Raw genomic sequence first — 15,054 nt, 5'->3', positions numbered from 1 at the left:
GGATATGAATAGAGAGACTGGAGCAAAATGCTACTGGGAAAATGCCATGTTAAGCAGCACTGTGTACTTTAAAACAGCTGTTTCACCTAATACCTAGCACAGGTTACTGGTATGAACCAAGTTATGCTGTCCTTCACTTGTGCAGCTCCTTCCCTTTAGCATCTGATATCTGTAGCCTGATAACAGCATATTTGATTAAACGCATCTTCAGTTTTGGGGGGTTCTTTGTACTCTGAAGCTGTGCATTTTGGCCCCATGTATTTTTTAATGCACCTATCTTAATCGAAGTGACAACATTTTCATTTATCTTACTTTTAGCTTATATTCTTGACTGCATTAGCCCAAGGCTCTAGGGGGAAATCACCCAGCAGCTGGCTGAGGAATGCTGCCAGAGCACAGATTTCAAAGAGTGGGGTGAACACAGCCTGGTTCTTCCCCATAGCTGGGGAAGACATGGTAGAAAATAATTAAGCAGCAGCTGCTGGCTGCCTCAGTTTTTGAAAGTAGTTGTTGCACTTTTGCATTTGGGCTGCAAAGGTGAAGTATTTATTTGTGAACCTAGCAGATTTCAGCATATGTCCTTTACTTTGTTACTTGATTGATCTCTCTTATGTCTGTACCTTAAATTGCCTTTTAGCCTTCACCCCTGCCATCCTAAACAGGTGGGTATGAAAGGCTCTACCAATGCCCACTTGTGGAAGGCTGTCTAGGAGCTCAAAGGAAATAGTCAGGGCTGCAATTAAAGAGGTGATTTCAGAGCACAACTTGTAGTTAGTTACTGTGAACGAGAGCAGCACTGGTCTTCCTGTGAACTGTACTGTGGATATATGGGTTGGGAACAACATGAGTCAGAAACAGGAGGGAGTTATAGGACTCTGTACTTGCACAGTTTTTTAGTTCAGTATTATGCATGTAGGCAGATCTGCTTTACTACTCAGAGGCAATACAGAGAGATCTCTGGCAGCGAGACTGAAATCCAGTCCCTTCCAGGTTCTGAGATCTTATTTTCCTGGTTAAAGCAGGGACTGGCTATCAAAACTTTTAGCAGTGGAAAAACATTATTTTGATTATTATTATTATAATCCAATAAGTATACAAGTATATATATCCATATATGTGGACACTTAAAATATTCTTAATATTCTTTTCAGATATTGTGAGACATTTTACTTTTACGAAAGGAACTGTGCCTGTGTAGTACTTCGGAAAAAATGAAAAATTACTTTTTTTTCCTGGCATTTCTATAATAAATGTGGTAATATCTTTTGTTGCCTTCACGCTATAGCTGCATGATACTTCTCATCTCATTTATGGAACTATTAAGATGTGTAAGTTAGTGTTCCTTGTGAAGTGTTGTGAGAGCCTACCAAGAAACATTTTCTAAAAGCAGGAAAAAATAACACCAAAAGCAAGAGTTTGGTATGATTTTAGTATTCTTAATAAACTCACCTCTTCAAAAATCGTACTCTACTGAGTTGAAAAGGTCAAATCTCAATTACATTTGCTTTTGGCTAAATCCATAGGAACCATTCCTGTCAGACATTACACAGCTACCACAGTGCATTTCAGTTGAGCTTTCTGGGATACAAAGGATCAAGTTCTGCAGCAGTTTATTTTGCTGTTTTTGTGAACTGCTGGCCTTCATTATGGTATCACTGTATTTATTGATTTTGCCTGCAGTTACTTTTCACTTCAGAAGACAGTGGAAGCAATCTGTCGTGGTTACTTCAGGAAAAAGAAAAGCTTGGGTTTTTTTTTCCTTCTCTTTCTCCCTCTTTCCATCTGTACTGAAATAACTGAAACAACAGCCCAGAATTGATCTATGATGCAAGTCAAATCACTGCTGATTATGATCTCATGCTTCTGTGGGTTCAGCTCTTTGAATGACCATGGCAATTACTTGACTGAAAACTATACTAGTCCCAGATGCTGAATAATTTTCAAATACTACATCTCAAATAATTTCATTCTGATACTAATGGAACTGAAATGCATGTTAAATAATGTCACAGTAGAGGCACATCTGACTGTGCAGTGGCTTGATCAAATGTGTTTAGTCCCCAGGTTCAGAGTCAGGCCCCGAGAAGGGTCAAATGAAGAGAAATCTAGACTCTGCTGTTTTGCTAGCTTCTCCCCCATCCTGCTCACCACTCCTGCAAACCTACCTGTAGCTTGGTATATACATCCTCCTAGGAATATGCAGCCATATATTTGATTCCAGTTATCTTATTATGTTGCTATTTGGTATTTTTAGGGTTATGACAAGAATGTTCACATTTCAAGTGAGTTTGAAGGGTGCTCTGTGGTATTTCTGAGGCTCTATTATCTCACTCCAGAGATAAGAAACCTGGTCCAGGCTCATTTTTGAGCTGCACATGCAGATTTCCAGGAAAGCAGGCTGTAGGAAGAGTTGTACACATACACATGTGTGAGCAATGAAGGCCTGCCTGACCTGTCAGTTTTGAAAATTAGTTTCAGAGCCTTAAATACTTGTCATAACCGTATTCTGAGTCTACTGTGTAGAAAACATGTTTCTAATCCTTTCAGCCTGCTGTCAAGTTAGACAGAAAGTGGTACAGATGAGGAACTGAAACACAAATTTTGTGAGTCATAAGAGGTTCATTAGCAAGCTGCTCAGTATTCTCTTGAATGCTTGGGAAAATTAAGTCACTTAAGCTACAATATCATAGGTGTTTGCCATAATCCCAGACCACACCTGGTGTGCAGAGAACTACCAGCATCTAGTTGCATGAAAAGTCTTGTCTTGAGGTGATTAGTGAACTGAAAAGTCCTAATGCAGGTAGGGCTGCTCTATTAAACCAAAATTGGGTGATGACTGTGGTCTGGTGAAAATAAAAGGTGTTATGGATCTTTTTGCATCCTGATGTCCCTATCAGTATAACTGTTTCCAGGGGATGTGGATGTGTGAGAGACAGAAAATAAGTTGCAGATTCCAGGCTTTGAAAAATGAATAGTGCCTTAAAATAAAAATCCATATGTCTCCATTTTGTTATTCATGTTCTTGGTATAGCTGTCACATTTAACCATTTAGAGATTGCCTTTGACATGTATTCTAGGTAACTCTGTGGGGAGTTGGACAAAACGACCTCTAGAGGTCCCTTCCAACCTCAACAGTTCTGTGTTTCAGTGAGTAACCCAAGGTTTCTCCTTTTTTTTTTTTTTTTTTTTTTTTTTGCTGTGGTGATATCCACGTACGTATGCCTTATGCTTTGAAGAAAATAGTAAAAAAAACAGATCTCTCTTGCAAGTTGTAACAATAAAGTTTACTTTTAGTCAAACTACACTTCGGATCTGGACATGGTGGTGAATCAAGACATCAGAGTCCCCTCAAAGATGTTGGTGAAGCTGAAGTTGACATTATCTAGCCTGCATACCTTTGAAAATCAAGTGAACATGAGTGTGATTAGAGTTAATCCCAATTTGGGCTTGAGAAGCCATTTCAACATTACCTGTGTGTCGACACTACGAGTGCTGTATGGAAATTCTTCCGTTTTTATCATCCAAGCTGGAGTCTGAGTCAGAGGTCTCTTTGTCCCTCTTTCTCCTTTCTGTGACTGAAAATGAAGCATACATCTTTTCATTTTGTGTATTTTTGCTTTAAAGTTGAGAGTGGATGTGATGAGTTTGGTTGATGCAAGTCAGAAGAAGGAGGTAGCTTGAGATACAGGCATTAGATTATCTCCTTCAACACTGACCTTTGTCTCTTCTAAAATAGTTAGTCATGACTGCGATATGAGAGCTTTCCACAGTAACATCATATCAACTTGCCATTCTCCAGTGTTATGCAGAAGTTGCGTACCTGCTAGCATTCATGAAATCCCAGGTTTAAAATATCTCGATCTCTGTCCTCTTTCAGTGAAGAAGAGAGTTAGAATAATGTCAAATTTCTAGGACTGTGTAATTAAGCAGTGCCTTAGCCTGATATGCAGTGACTTATGCCCCCATAAATCAGGTTTCTAAATGCTGGCTGTGTGGAAGATGCTGCCTCTCAGCTCAGAAACCCACCACATGAGAAGCTGGAAATGTGTCTGAGCTCAGCTACATTTCTGTTTTCATCATGGTGTCCTGTGGGTTTATAAAAAAGCATCTGTACTGTACTGATGATGTGAACTGGATTTGAGGATAGCCGCCTTTTCCAGACTTGGGAAAGCTATGACAAATAGATTGCTGGAGAAATGTGACTGTTTCTGTTATGTTTAGATGCTCCTCAGAAAATAGCTTTAATCAATAACTTCATTTGTCAAATTGTCCAACGGTAAATGGGTCTGATTTTGCAGTCAAAACCACTGCTTCTGGTTTGCTTTTTGTGCCTACTAATACTCAGAAGTTTAAGAATAGAGAAAAATCTTCAGTCTATACAGACAGTGAAATACTAGTACTCTTACCATTCCAGTAGTAAGTGAATATATATCCTTTCACTAGTTTTACTTTATTAGCTATTCTTTCAAGAGGAGTTTGTGGTGACTTTGTAGCATGATTTTGTGTATGATAATTATTCTTTCAACATTTTTATTATCTCAGTAGTTCAAACCACTAGTATGTTGCTTTTTAGGGTGCCTAAAAAGGATAACCTGTGAACAATTATTTGCTTGAGAAAGGTGTTGCAATAGATAATATATTATAGTTTGGCCTCTTGGTTAACACTCTGCCTTCATGCACTTCCACACATTTTATACATAGGTTGTTTTGATTTTGAATTTTTGCTTTTGAAATGTTGTCAATGAGATTGTACAGTGTCAGGAAAGGACTGACACACAACCATATCATTAACCTTACAGGGGTTCTCAGTTGAAGTTATTTAAACGCAGCCATAGGTTTGGTATTTAATATAAGTGCTTTTTAATGAAACTGTTGAAAGAACAAATTTCACATGCATAAAACCACAGAATATTAACAGAGTAGTTTTCCACTGTACTTGCAGATTCAAATAGTTTTTTTCCCCTTGGGCCCTTGAACTCAACCTTGGTATTATTTAAACAGGACATCACCAAGGCCACTAACTCTAGCAAGTTGTTTCATGAGAAGTAGAACTAATGAAGCAATTTGTTATCCTTGTTCCCCTCCTTTCTTGCTTTTTCCTTCCCATCCCACATGCTTTGAGCTCTGTCAGTCCTGTTGTGTGCCCCACGCATGTCTTTGGTACAGGTGGCAGCCTGCAGTGTGGCTGGTGGAAGGCTACATGAGGACTAGTTTTCTAGCTGGCTCTCTTTCAAAATGGCTGGAGACTTCCTTTTCTCCAATGAGAATGCTGACTTGGGGGTCTTTTGCAATGTAGTTTCCAATTTGAGTAGCAACGTAGCTCAGTAACTGCCAAATATGACTGAATTCAGTGGGCAGATCCAAAAAAGGGAAGAATCAGTCTACAATTGGACAGTGAGAGGGTCAGCACAGGTATCTAAGGAAACAAAGCTGAAAATAGAATGTTCCTCATGACTGTTGTGTGTTCGAGTGGGTTTAATTTTATAACAAGGCTCTGAGAGAAGGTACACTGATAGTTTCCTCATTTTTCTGTTTCCCTCTGGCTTTGACCATAATTAACCAGTGCCACGCATTTTACTGGTGAAGACTTTCACGGACGGGGACAGAATCACCTCTGAGCTCCACCTGAGCAATTCTGTGCCTTGGCCAGGAGGAAAACTAACTTCATGAAGATGCTAAAGTTTAGAGATGCTGCTTTGTACGCAGTTCCTATGTCAAACATACTGCAGGTCTGAAGCTTGTGTAGCACTTTGCTGGTATAATGAGGAAAATCTTTTTGGCATCACATACAGGCCAGTTGGCATAAATAGCAGGTCTGGTTATGATTTGAGATGATTCTAAGAAAAAGGTGATTTGGTATGGAAAAATGATATGGTACAAGTGGACTTCTTTCTACATAGTTTTTAATCATTGATTGAAATGACACAGTAGTGATTTAATCTTAAATCTATAGCCTGCATGGATTTTACAATATTTCTGAAAACAAACATTAGCCAAATATTTTCTTGGAGGCTTAAAAAAAGAAAATAAGATTCAACATTACATCTTCTAATAGCCTTTATATTTCACAGTTCTGTAAAATGTGATGAAGCACGGCATGTGATTGAACCTTAGTAATGGGTTATCTAATCCATTCTCTCTTTAAAATTGATTGTCTTTTGTCTTGAATACAGTGACATTGTATTACATTAGATGCCTTCCCAAACCAAGATGTCACTCAGCTGCATAACAAAAGCTAAACAGTGTGGTATAAAGAGAGTTTTGGAAAGGGAGTGAAGGGAAAGTCCTGTCTGCAATTAAGTTCATAAAACCTCTTTTCCTCTCCCAGTTTTTTTGGAACATAACTAAGGAAATATCAACTTGGCCTTGCCCAGCTTTTCCTGTTGCCAGAGGTTCAGCCCAGTGACCATCTGTTGAGGACAATGTAGTTCAAGGCTAACATCATACATCAACGTAGAGGACTGGTGGGAAGGCTCGGCATGCAACTCTTCCTTCTCTACAAGAAAAAAGAAAGAAAAGCATTACAAATGGCCTTACTCACATTTCTGCTATGTAGGCACACACCCAGTTCTTGCAATCAATGTAACAGTACCCAGTGGCTGAATTTTTGTTTGCAAATTCATCTGTGATACTCTTATTTACCCGTGGTTTTTTTGTTGCTTACTATCTACTTATTTTCTTTTTGCCAAAACATGGAATATCACAATTCTATGTGTGCTGAACAGATAATCAAGGTAGTGTTCAAGAGAGATAAGGCTATTTTTCATTCATTCTGCTCATCAGAAATGCAAACTTTATTTAATAGAAGTGTGACTAGTATGACTGGTTCCTAAAACCACTCCTATTTAAAAAGTGATACATACTTATACTTTGAATGTGACCTGTATACTTTTGGGTCATGCATTTGCAGTAACTACTGAAAAATCGCCTAGTCAGACAGTATGTTTCCAGCTGCTTAGTTGCATTAGAATGACATTACACATGTCATAGTATTTTTTATTATTTTTGCACAGGGCTAGTTTCATATGTGCCCAACAAATGTTATGTTATCTAATGGAAGGAACAGACCTTACGAGACGATCTTACTCTATGATCCATACCATGAAAACCCTTGAAAACCCTTGCTATATATAAACAATTTGATACACGTTTGTAGAAGAATAAAGAGAAGAAAAATGTCTGCTCTTTATCAAAAACTGTTTGATAGTGCATTACATGTTAGCATGAGTTTTAGCAGAAATTACTTCTCATGTTACTGTTGTTTCTCTCAAGCTAAGCGTTTTATACCTTATCTAAGATAATATAATCCTCACCCAGACACAGAAGGCAGGTGTAGATATACTGGTGGTGTTCATTTGAGTCCTAGAACACACTAGTGTTTGGGAAGGGTTAATAAACTCTTGGACAGGTTGAATACAATGAAACTGCACAATTTGAAAAGAAAATAAACTCTTAGTGCAAATCTTTACAAGTGAAGTATGATTCTTGTTCTGGACACAGACTGGTGGCAAATTACAGTGAAATGTCTTTGTTTTGTGTTTTGCAATGGAAAAAGATAAAAATCTAATTGAAATAAAATCCTCATGTTTCAGCGATTTCTGAAAGAGCTGAAGAGAAAGATGCTCAAAACTAGGGAATACCTAATAGCTCTGTGGTTGGCCCCCTTGACAAAGGTGTGATGACATCATAGAATCATAGAATCATAGAATAGTTTTGGTTGGAAAGGACCTTAAAGATCATCCAGTTCCAATCCCCCTGTGATGGGCAGGGACACCATCCACTAGATCACGCTACCCAAGGCCCCTTGAACATTTTCCACCTCCAAAGTCACCTGAGACTAAAGAAATTTGATCCTTTAATGGCCTTAAATTTAATGTCTTCTAATTTCCATGTCCTGTCCAGTCCTCCTTTCTGGCTGGATAATTATAAGTCATTTTTACTCAAAGAACAGTTCTCACAGGAGAAACTGAGGGGACTGGTCTGGTTTCAAGGGGAAGAAAACAAGAAAGGGCATCTCTCAGTTTGTGCAAAGCTCTGAATGGACTTCCATTCATCCCATCATAAAAGAAATTAAAACATCATTTTAGAATACTTAATGGAATGACAAAGTCACTCACCTCATGGGAAAGTTGTCACTGGTATTCCAAAAAGAGAAGAGGGGAATACCTGAAAAAACTGTTAGCGTTTCTTGTCTCATTCCAGGATATGCAGCACTTCAATTTTTAAGCAGTGACTGCATGATGGGGTGAATGCTGTATGAGAGATATAGCTACATTATAAGTTCATTACAAATGGTTTAATACAGGGCCAATTTTTATCCCAAACATATTCTTTTAAAGCTCCCATCAGTATTGCATGTATCCATCGGAGAGCTGATTTGACCTATTATATGTTTTGATTCCTTCTATGAATTGCCTGCTTCTGTGTACAGCCTTTTTTCATTTTTCCTTGTTTTGCTTCTGGACCATGATTGATGATGTAAATAATCATTTCCAGGCATAAAACTTTCCTTTTTTTTTGTTTTCCCGTTGACCAGTCACTAATCACTACTTGTTCATCCCTATGTTTTGTTGGTAAGCTAAATGGATTTCTTTTTAATGGACTTCTTTCTTGTCATGTCAGAAATCTCACCGCAGATAAATGACAGATGCACACCACATATGTAAGAGTGCACAGACCTTATAATCATTACCCAGTACATTTACAAAGTTCTGAGAAATTTCATTTTAAGAATAGTAAATGCATCAATTTCTCTGCTATCCCTACCATTCCATGCTCTGCCAAGAGGAAAGCTTAAAGGAACACTCAGAATTAAAAGGATATTGATTAATTGATATGTTTTAGGCTCTCACATCTAAGCATATAGTGTTTCTCATCTCGATCTAACTCACCTTTCTGCAATGTCCACACCTTCAATCCTGAGCCTGCAAAGCACTTAACAGTTAATTTGCTTTATTTGAGCAACCTTCTTTGAAGATCTGAGTGAAAATGGCTGAATATTAAAATGGGGCCTAGCATTATATATGTAAACTAATAAAAATTGCAATGCTTAAAATAGACATAGCATCACACATATTCCTGTTTGTATTACTGGTATATCAGCCTATGGATACGTAGATCATTTAATAGTCACAGTCCTACTGAAATAAAATGCCTGAATGTACACAATATTCAGTACCTAGAATGGGGTTATTTACATACTTTATGCATACTGTATTTAACTGTCATTTCCCATGCATCTCAGCTTTGTAATACCTCCATGTGCCCTTCACACACTGTGACTTGGACAGTTGTTACCTCTCTGATAAGAAAGTGGAAGAATTGACACATCCTTATTGCAGCTTTAAAATCAGCTTCTAATGTCCCGGCACGTATGAACTCTTTCTGCCTCCTAGACAAGGATGAATACACTTATAGGAGAAGTTTTGTGGTATTCTGTCAGTAATCTAGACTTCTAAATTTTTCATTGTTCTCCTTAGCAGAGGCTATTTAAAGTTTAGATCGAAAACTAAGCTAACTAGAAACTCTTGGCTCTGGTGGTGCAGAAGAATACATCTTCCGAAAATTCTTATATTCAGGAGCTATGAGTAGAAAAGACGTAGATGACTAAATAGAGTCATTATCCTTTCTTGGAATTAAACAATTGACCTCAAATGTCTGTTTTAGAGAAGAGAGTCAGAGAACAGAAAGAATTTGTTTTGTTTCTTTGTTCTGTAAGGCATTTGCAAATCCTACTAATAGGAGTTTCCAAGTATTTTACTCCTTAATGTCTTTCCCTTTGCTTATTTGATATCCCTGCGTTCCTATTCTGGTATATTTTTGTCTGGGTTACATAAGCACTCTGTACAGCACGTTTACAAAGTTATTTGCTCTTGCTGTAGATGCTACGTTTCTTTCCCATGTATAGCCAGTCCTGCACACTTTTGAGGTAATTGGTCTTTAGTCACAGTATAGAAGTGTCTCTGCCTGCATATGCAGCCAGTCCTGGAGTTCTTAGGTGGCTTTCTGCCATATGCATGTGGGAAAGGTGCAGTAAGATGCAGGCTGCAGCAGAGACATCCTTGTTACATAATTACAGGTGAACAACTTGTGAAGTACTGAAATTATCTTGTTCCAAGTATTTGAGAAAATTAATACTTATCAGAAAATACTGGGATGGTGTATGTGCAGGTAAATTATGTTTCTAAAAGACACGCTACACATTGTATGTAATGCATGCACATACCTGACACCGGCTACCTGGTTGAGAAATAAAATCATTCACTGTGCTTCTGTCTGGCTGTCTCATATCAACAGGATGAGTACCTGGACTACTAAGCCATGTCCACTCTTGGATTAGGTCTCCGAGGATTTGGCCATGGTAAATTTTTAGTTAAAAATCCAATTCCCTGAATGAAATATTGGAGACTTACTTTTTTTTTTTTTTTTCCCTTCTTTTTTGGGAAAAGGAGAATATCCTTAATTTTTAAATCTGAGCATTGCAAATATTGCTTTGGTCTCTAAGTCAGTGAACTTTTTGACAACATTCCTTGTAAAGGTTTAAGCCTATTCTGGCAAGTGGTTAACAACTGGGACAAGCCCTTCCATGAGGCATGAGTATTGCAGCCTGTTGTGTGGTCTGTTTGGCTGGGTCTGTAAAACATTTCTGATTGTCTAAATATAAGGAGATAAAGAGGGAAGAGTGCCAAACTCCACTGTATAACATAAAGCAAATCAGAGGGAAAAGGTTTATCATTTTTCTTCTTCCTTTTACATTGCTGGCTGCATCTTATCTTTAGCCAGAAGACGCTAAAACATCGTTTCCACTATATAAATTGGCTCACGTGATACAAAAACACAATATGACTTTCTTTTCTAAGTTAATAAAAGTTTTGATAGTTCAGTGTTTTGACATGCAAAAATCCTAATTTAATCTCAGAGCTGTTAAACCATCACTTACTGAGTCAGTGTATGCATATTGCCTCAGTGAGCCTTCTTTTTTATCTAAGTGGTATTATTTAGGATGTAAATTTGGAATTAATCACAACAACCAATATTTCCAAAGTGATGATACCAGGACTATTTGAGCTAGCACAGCATATGCCTACCACTTTTATTGCTCTTCTGACCCCTAGTTTTGTTTGAAGTAATAGTGTGATTGCCCCATGGATTTTAACAGAACTGTGACTCTATTGAAGCTGATTCAGAAAGCAGTTGTTGCCCATCTTCAGTACTAAATGAGAGCCCTAGAAACAAACTTTAAAAACTTTGTGATGTTTTTAGCAGTGGTTCAAATGAATAGTGATCTATCTACTTGAGAATGAAATACGAAACTTGTTTCTATTGCTCCCATTGCTGTGCCATCTGGGTACATCATGTGAAATGAAACAATACCAGTGACTGGCAAAAACTCCTGTGGTTTCACAAAAGGAAAGAAGAAAGTCAGTAATTTGTTAAGCAATCTCCCCATTTTGAGATTTATGTTTATTGTATTTGTGATGTAGCTGTCTACTATTTAAATAATTGTAAAGGCACACCCTGCAAACACATTTCATAATTCACTTACAAAGATATGAAGATCTCCCACTTTGACAGTCATAATAGTTCACCACAAATGGAAACTTTCTGAATAGCTGTGGTATTTTTAAAGTTGTGAAAGAGTCATTCTGGGTCTTGGTTGAGACCCTTCCCACTGCGGTACCTGGCACTTAATTTGTCCGCAGCAGCACACATGAGCTGCTACAGGCAGGTAAGGCCCACAGAGGGTCATGAAGGGATTATTCAACAGGTAAGAGACCACATAAGAAAATGCACTGAGCTTCACATGTGTCTTATCAGCAAGTATCTCTGGGAGAGACCTTTCAGAGACTTCTCAGTGCCATAGTGGATGCAGTTAATCTTAGTGTGGTTATGGACTGTCCTTGTGCCTGGGGGTGACACTTTATAAGATCTTGGAGGGACTTTGGCTAGCTGAAGACTTCAGTTTCCAAGGGGCAATGCAGCTGCTTGACCATTGTCTGTTTTTGTCAAGAAGCACTATTAAAGCAGTATTAAAAATCTGCACTGTAGGATGTGTGCCAAGGGTGTGTGGGTCACAGGTTGCTAGTAAGTCCCCAGTGTAGAAATTATGCAGCTTACTCTAGGACTGCAGTATTTTGGTTTTGCACTTGCCCAAGGTGTCCGAAGCAGCATGCAGGCTTAAAAGTGCCCACAGGGGTCTCAAATGCCATTTTCTATAGAGCAGGTTAGAGGTTTTTTTTTTTTCTAAATGCATTTTTTTTCTGAAAGATAGGAGCCATGCTGACCACCAGCAGAAAGCTGACATGGTATGTACCTTCACCTACAGACTCCTCAACTTCCCAGGGCTGATTGACTGTTCCGTGAGGAGATGGATAAGCCCTGAAAATTTGAAGATTAAGGAACTGAACTTACAATGTCCTTCTACTAACCAAATGGGAAGCAAAACATTTTCTAATTGTGCCTTTTCTCCAAGACTGCTTCTGGATGGCATTTGTTCCTTTTGCTGTCATCTGCTAGCTTATTAAGTGTGAGAGGTGGACACATAGAGACAGCACCCAAATAATCAGCCGGCTTGAGCCTTGGTCTGTTGCAACTGCATTGGGCTGCCTGAGGGTTTACAAGGTTTACAGCACAGATACAACAAGGTGTGTAGGGACTAGCTCTTTATTACCGTAGCTGCCATGGTCGACAGGGAACAGTTAGAGCAAAGGCATTGCAGAGTCCTTCTTACTTTCTGGAAGAAAGAGAGATTAGCCAAAAGTAGAGTCTACTGTGTCCCCCGCTGATTGCTGTCAAATGGAAATATATGGGAGCTTTGCCATTGAGTACTTACATGCAAATGCGTCCCATTGTCACAAGCCTTGAGGTTTTAAGGGCCATGAAAAAATAATATCCAGTATTTCCTTTCTAGAGAAAGGATCCTGATCAGATGGTAGGTAGAACATAGGTGTTTATCTGGAAAGTTTGTTAATGCTAGAATTGTTTACAGTAATCTAGTAACTCCTGTTTTATGAAGTTACTTTACAAAAAAGATGGAAACATGTTGGAAATTCTAACAATAAGTCTATTAAAGAGTTGAACTTGATTGCTAAGTGAACTGTCATCACAGAGCAGAAACAGTGTGGTGTTAGTGTGCCAGGCAAACAGGGATGTCCAGCACATTTGTGAGGAAGTGATTTGTTGGTGTACCAACAGTGCCTTTACAAGGAATGATTATGCTGTATGCTGTCAGATTTCAGTTTCCTTTAATTTGACTACTTCATATATCTTTTGAAGTATCACTGCTTCACTACAACTGTAAATTAGGCTAACCAGGCATCTTAAGGGACCTGGTAAGGTTTGTCACTGGGGTTTCCTGGCTGTCAGCCAGAAAAATAACCAATTCGATGATACCTGCAAATTCCAAAGTCTAGATTCAACAACAGAAGATTTTTCATTGCTAGGTAACATCACTGCAATGTGCTAAGCTCAGTTCAACATGAGGGGGTCAAACCTGAGAAGCTAGGAAATACCTGGGTCACTGTTCACACTAAACGCTGTGTTTATAGCAGTAAGCTGTAAACTTCATCTTTTCTCACTATCTTAAAGTGAGCTCAAGTATTTCTTGTGAGTGGCAACGTGTATACAGTATTTTTCCTGAAACAGTTCAACAATAGACAATAATAATTTTTTAATATATTTTTTTTTCCCTTCCTCTCTGCATGAGGCATTTTAATGACCAAGTGATTTTGGTCCAGACTACCTACCAACTTAATGTAATGAGACAAAGTCAGGGGTTTTCTGGAGCATGCCTTATCTGTACATAAATGCATCCTAAAGTAGATATAAAAATCTGTCAATGGCAAAGGAGAGAATAATGACCATGTTACTATATCTGTCTTGTTAAAAATCTTAAACAATATTGGATAGATTTGTTGCAGAACAAGATAGAAGTAAAATATGGTAAACCAACTCATACCTGGTTTTCTAAAACTGAGTCAGTCACAGTAGATGGGAAATTATGTTTCTGGGACCAGTGGTGTATCACCTTTTATTTGGATTAAAATCCATGATTAAGGCTACAAGAGGTCTGACCTAGAATCAGTTCTCCTAGTAGAAGTCCTCGCAAGTGGGCAGGTAGAGTCCTGCCTGTTAGATAATCCACCTTTTCACATCTTCTCTTATTAAAAAATTCATATATTCTGTGAAGTAAAGGGGTGGGGAGGTTCACATAGCTTCTTCTTCCAGGTAACAAGTGGAAGGACAAGAGAAAATGTCTGCAAGTCTGCAATGTCTGCCAGAGGAGGTTTCGACTGGATTTTAGGAAAAATCTCTTTACTGAAAGAGTGGTGGAGCATTGCATCAGACTACCCAGGGGAGTGGTGGAGTCACCATCCACAGAGGTGTTTAAAAAAAATGTGTAGACGTGGTGCCTTGGGACATGATTTAGTAGGCATGTTGGTATTGTGTTGATTGTTGGACTTGATACTCTTAGAGGTCTTTTCCAATCTTAGTGATTCTATGATTCAATCTTGCCAAGCAAGTCCCTGAAAATTCTTACTCAGCACTTTGAAAATTTTCTAATAGTCAGTTGATCATCTCTGGAAACATGAGATCTGTGATGAAACTGACAAGAGTTTAGCTATTGATCTCCAGTAGGGTCTGTTATATTGATGTTGAGTCTTTGCAGAACTCACACTCCTGGGGATTTTCAAAGATTAATTCCAAAACATTGAGGCAGAAAGCTCAGTTCCAGTAAAAAACACATTTTGTGACAAGATAGGATAGCTGGAGATGAAACACACCTTCTCCCAAGCTGTGTATAATGTACAGTGATGTATTTAATTATTTATATATTAAATTTTTATATTATAAGACAAGAAGCACACACGAAGAGAAAATCATCCTGTCATACAGCACTTAAACAACATTAAAAGCTCAGAGTAAAAGACAGAAATAAATGTTGTGTTGAAAAATAGAGAAATATATGTGCTCTTAGCTCAGTAGATTCTGTATGCATGAGGCTATGGACACGTTGAAGATATGCATGGGTGCATGAGTAGGTGGGATGTTCAA

The 15,054-nt window shown here is 38.3% G+C and overlaps 1 protein-coding gene across 11 annotated transcripts in view; it reads left to right on the top strand.

Moving 5' to 3' along the window:
* FHOD3 (formin homology 2 domain containing 3) overlaps positions 1 to 15,054 on the top strand; it is a 403,933-nt gene that overhangs the window by 257,757 nt on the left and 131,122 nt on the right. The window lies entirely within an intron of this gene.

The sequence above is a fragment of the Cuculus canorus genome, chromosome 2 (genome assembly GCF_017976375.1).
Source record: "Cuculus canorus isolate bCucCan1 chromosome 2, bCucCan1.pri, whole genome shotgun sequence".
NCBI lineage: Eukaryota > Metazoa > Chordata > Aves > Cuculiformes > Cuculidae > Cuculus > Cuculus canorus.
Note: the sequence above shows the minus strand (reverse complement) of the source record. Positions and strands in the feature narration are given on the sequence as shown.